This window comes from Penaeus vannamei, chromosome 6 (assembly GCF_042767895.1).
Source record: "Penaeus vannamei isolate JL-2024 chromosome 6, ASM4276789v1, whole genome shotgun sequence".
Classification (NCBI taxonomy): Eukaryota; Metazoa; Arthropoda; class Malacostraca; order Decapoda; family Penaeidae; genus Penaeus; species Penaeus vannamei.
The window spans coordinates 43,469,150-43,474,149 of NC_091554.1; the positions used below are offsets into that span (position 1 = coordinate 43,469,150).

The 5,000-nt window shown below is 46.6% G+C and overlaps 1 protein-coding gene across 5 annotated transcripts in view; it reads left to right on the forward strand.

Annotated features, from left to right (window-relative positions):
• Positions 1–5,000, forward strand: part of Nt5b (5' nucleotidase B) — an 80,176-nt gene that overhangs the window by 28,386 nt on the left and 46,790 nt on the right. Inside the window, exon 1 of one of the 5 annotated variants that reach the window (XM_070123046.1) lies at positions 976–1,042. The exons of 1 other annotated variant lie outside the window; for it this stretch is intronic. The gene's annotated coding sequence lies outside the window, so the exon portion shown is untranslated. Of the gene's footprint in view, positions 1–975; positions 1,043–1,062; positions 1,466–5,000 lie in introns of those variants that run through there. 3 more of the 5 variants (XM_070123048.1, XM_070123047.1, XM_070123049.1) reach the window with 3 other exon arrangements.

Here is a 5,000-nt window from a genome sequence, read left to right on the forward strand (position 1 = left end):
GCTCTCTCTCTCTCTCTCTCTCTCTCTCTCTCTCTCTCTCTCTTTGTCTCTCTATCTATCTATCTATTTATCTATCTATCTCTCATTCTCTCTCTCTCTCTCTCTCTCTCTCTCTCTCTCTCTCTCTCTCTCTCTCTCTCTCTCTCTCTCTCTCTCTCTCTCTCTCTCTCTCTCTCTCTCTCTCTTTCTCTTTCTCTCTCTTTTTCTCTCTTTCTTTCCCTTTCTCTTTCTCTTTCTCTCTCTTCTCCGTTCAGCCTATCCGCAAACTAATCAATCAATCGATACATCGCTTATGCAGACACATACGGTGCCTTGTACACTATTAAAGGATCAGGCAGATGTCCATAGTAACTGGCAGGGAGCTAAGACTGATAAGAGAGGTGTCAAGTGAGATAAGAAGGTTGGTAAAAAGGGAACCGAAGAGATAAGGAGACTTTCACGCCAAATAACAGGAAGTTAAGGAGGAGTGTGGGTTAGAGAGAGAGAGAGGGGGGGGGGAGAAAGGAGGGAAGGACAGTCGGAGAGATATAGAGATAGATATGGAGAGAAAAAGAGAGAGAGGAGGGAAGGATAGTTAGAGAGAGAGAGGAGGGAAGGAAAGTTAGATAGAGAGAGAGGAGGAAAGGAAAGTTAGAGAGAGAGAGGAGGGAAGGAAAGTTAGAGAGAGAGAGGAGGGAAGGAAAGTTAGAGAGAGAGAGGAGGGAAGGAAAGTTAGAGAGAGAGAGAGAGGGAAGGCAAGCCGGAGAGATGCAATCATTACCAAAGAAAACGATGGGTTGCACCACCACTCAAACCAAACCCTTTTTCTCGTATTATTTCCCCATTTTCGGCTTAAGACGGAAAACGTTCGACATATTCTAGGAAAGTTCTTGAACATGCCAAATCAACTCGAGAGACGGCGATGGTGAAAGAGGGAGACGAGAAATGGCAACGAACGGCGCCGAGATTTATATAAAATGGTATAAGGTCTAGCGTGAGTGTCAGTTACGACTCGGCTTCGGTAGAGGTAACACGCGCACCTCTCGCGCTCCCCTGTCATGCCGTGAGTGACCCCGGAGTGACAGTCCCGAGCCGCCAGCTGCCACACGCACGGATAGCGACCTCGCTGGGAGCCGGGAGAAGAGATCGGTGCCTGTGCTCGCGATAGGTGGAGAAGGATAGAAAAAAAGTGGATCTATGATTGAAAATGAAAGTGGAAATTCGAAGGATGGAAATGGAGAAATGAAACGTGTTTCGGCTGCGTGGAAACTCGCGTGACACTTGTCCCGTGCGGCAGAAGAAACGTCTCTGCTGTTTTTGTCTGTGGAAAACGTTGTGTAAATACGTTTATGAGGCGGCGCTAAAGATGATTTTTATGAAGTGGAAATTATACCCCATTTTTTAAGGACATGGCGATCGCGGGAGTCTGTTTTAGGGCGTTCGACTTGTCACGCTTGACAATGGAAGAAATACGTGAAGTCCGCACGTAAGCAAGAAATCAAAGCATACTCATGTTTGAGGCTAAGAGGATTTATCATATCTAGGATTGAACACACACACATACATATATATACATATATATGTGTGTGTATATATATATATATATATATATATATATATATATATATATATATATACATATATATATATATATATATATATATATATATATATATATATATATATATATATATATATATATATATATATATATATATATATATATATATATATATATATATGTATATTTATTTATTTATTTATTTTTATTTATATATATAATGTCCCTCATATCTACTTTAGAAATGGTCACCCATATATACATTCAAAGTTTGCAGTCGATTTAAGTGTATGCCTACATGGAGAGAGAAAGAGGAGGGAGGGGGAAGAGAGAGTGGAAACGAAAAAGAGAGAGAGACAGAGAGTGGGGAAGAAAAGAGAGAGAGAGGGAGAAAGAAAGAAAAAGAGAGAGAGAGAGAAAGAAAGAAAAAGAGAGAGAGGGAGAAAGAAAGAAAAAGAGAGTGGAAAAGAAAAAGCGAGAGAACAAGAGACAGAGAAAGAAAAGAAAGAGAGAGAGAGAAAGAAAGAAAAGAGAGAGAGAGACAGAGACAAAGAAAGAAAAGAAAGAGAGAGAGAGAGAGAGAGAGAGAGAGAGAGAGGCACTTCAATATAATCAACGCATCCGGTGTATTCATTCATGTCAAATACCGGCGTCGGGTTGTGAAGGCGGTGGTGTGATCTCAGGCTTCAGGATCTCACACGGCAGGTGGCTCGTTGGACATTTAAAAAGCGGTCGTTTTTTTGTCGGCCATGATTTTTTTGTTTGTTTTTGTTTTTGTTTTTGTTTATGCATCATCGTTTTTTTTCGTTTTTTTTCGTTTTTTGTGTATCTTTATTTGTTTTGTTTTTTCTCTTTCTTTCGCTTTTTTTTCTTTCTTTTTTGTCAACCTTAACGTTTATGTCTGCGCCGTTTTTTATTGTCATTTATTTAACTCCGTATATTGTTTATTTAAGTCTATATTGTAAGAATCAGTTATACTGAATATTGCAAATTGTTGTCTTCGGTAAAGAGAGAAGGAAAATACAGATAAAGAGAAGAAAATAGTAAAAAAAATATATATGAATGGATCATGAATATTGTAAATAATCGTTTTCGACAAAGAGAAAGAAAAATAGAAAAAGAGAGAGAGAGAAAAAAACTAGATATAACTGAATGGATTAAGAATATTGTAAATCATCGTTTTCGACAGAGAGAAAGAAAAATAAAGAAACAGAGAGAGAAAAAAAAGAAAAAAAAATATAAATACAACTGAATGGATTAAGAAGAAACAAAAAATGATAATACGTGTGAAGCATTACGGATTTTTGTTGTCTCTTCCACGAACGCGAGAGATACGTTGCGTCATCAACATTACACGTGAGGGAAAAGCTGCCGTCACGCCCCCTTTGGGAACCGGGAGCGGGGAGGTGGGGGATGGGGGGCGGCGGAAGGAAGGGGAGGGGGAGGGGGGCATGAGTTGGAGGGAAGGAGTGGGGGAGACGGGGGGAGGGAGTGTGGGTTGGTGTGGGGGGCATGAGTTGGAGGGAAGGAAGGGGGAAGGGAGTGTGGGTTGGTGGGGGGCATGAGTTGGAGGGAAGGAAGGGGGAGGGGGAGGGAGTGTGGGTTGGAGGGAAGGAAGTGGGGAGGGAGTGTGGGTTGGTGGGGGGGAGGGAGAGGGTGGGGATGGGAGTGGGTTGGTGTGGGGAGGGCATGGGTTGGAGGGAAGGAAGGGGGAAGGGAGTGTGGGTTGGTGGGGGGAGGGGCATGGGTTGGAGGGAAGGGAATGTGGGTTGGTGGGGGAGGGGGAGGGGTGGGCTGGTGGGGGGCATGAGTTAGGGGAAGGGAATATTGGTTGGGGAAAGGGGTTGAAGGGAGAGGGAGGGGAGAGCGGAAGGGAAGGGAAAGGGGACATGAGTTGGGGGAAGGAGGGGGGGAGGGAGTGTGGGTTGGTGGGGGTGAGGGGAAGGGGAGGAGGAGCGTGGGTTGGTGGGGATGAGATGAGAGGGGAAGGGTACGAGTTGGGGGAAAGGAGTGAAGGGGGCATGAGGTATTGGGGGTGAGGGGGAGGAGAAGGGAGGAATGCATGAGTTGGTGGGGGAGGGGGAAGGGGGCATGAGTAATTGGGTGGGGGGAGGGGAAGGAGGTATATAGATAGGTGGGGATTGGGGGGTGAGGGGGGAAGGAAAGGGGGAAGTCGGCATGAGTGGGTGAGGAAGGGGGAAGGGTGTGTGAATTGGTGGAAGGGGGAAGGGCGCAAGAGTGGGTGAGGAAGGGGGAGGTAGACATGAGTATACAGACAAGGGATAGGGGGAGGGTGTATGAGTGGGTGAGGAAGGGGGAAGGGGGTGTATGAGTTGGTGGAAGGGGTTAGGGGGTGGGGGTGTATGAGTGGGTGAGGAAGGGGGAAGGGGAGAAGGGAGTGTATGAGTTGGTGGAAGGGGGTAGTGGGGGGAGGGGAGGGGTCCGGGGTAGTGGGGAGAGGGGGGGTCCGGGGTAGTGGGGGGAGGGGGGGTCCGGTCTCGGGGAAATGCGGTTGACACAACAGGTATTGCTCATCCGATACGTGTGTGGATCGCGTCGGATTCCTGTCTCTCTCTCCCTCTCTCTCTCTATTTCTTTTATTTTAACGTCGGGTTGGCTTTTTTCTTTCTCTTTCATTCTCTCTGTTTCAGTTTGTATGTCTCTTTGATGGATTTATTAAGGTTTTTGGGTTTTCTCTCTCTCTCTCTCTCTCTCTCTCTCTGTCTCTCTCTCTCTCTCTCTCTCTCTCTCTCTCCCTCCCTCCCTCCCTCCCTCCCTCCCTCCCTCCCTCTGTCTCTTTGTCTCTCTCTCTCTCTCTCTCTCTCTCTCTCTCTCTCTCTCTCTCTCTCTCTCTCTCTCTCTCTCTCTCTCTCTCTCTCTCTCTCTCTCTTCCTATATCTCTATCTCTTCTCCCTCTGCCTCTCCCCTCTCTCACCTTCTCCCTCCCCTCTCTCTCCTTCTCCCTTTCCCCATCTCTCTCCTTCTCCCTTTCCCCATCTCTCTCTTTCTTCTTCTCGCCCTCTCTCTCCTTCTCCATCTCTCTCTCTCCTTTTCCCTCTCTCGCTCCTTTTCCCTCTCCCCCTCTCTCTCCTTCTCCCTCTCCCCCTCTCTCACCTTCTCCCTCTCTCTCCCTCCCTTATTCCCTCCCTTATTCCCTCCCTCATTCCCTCTCTCTCCTCCCATCTCTTCATCGCGTCCTTCTGAGAACTCCGAACCGGAGGCCCTATCCTAATGCGCAATAGTACACCCCGGAATACACAGCTCTAATTGACGATCTTTCAGTGAACGTCACGGCGCCCCTTAATATTAAGTAAGGTGCGCCGAGAGTCGAGGGGGTGTGGCCGTGACGCGACCCTTAACTAACGAGCGTGGGTAATTATGAGGTTTGATGAATTACTATTGATTGGTTGTTATTCTGGGTTTTTCTTTGGGGATCGTGATATTTTTTTTTGGGGGGGTT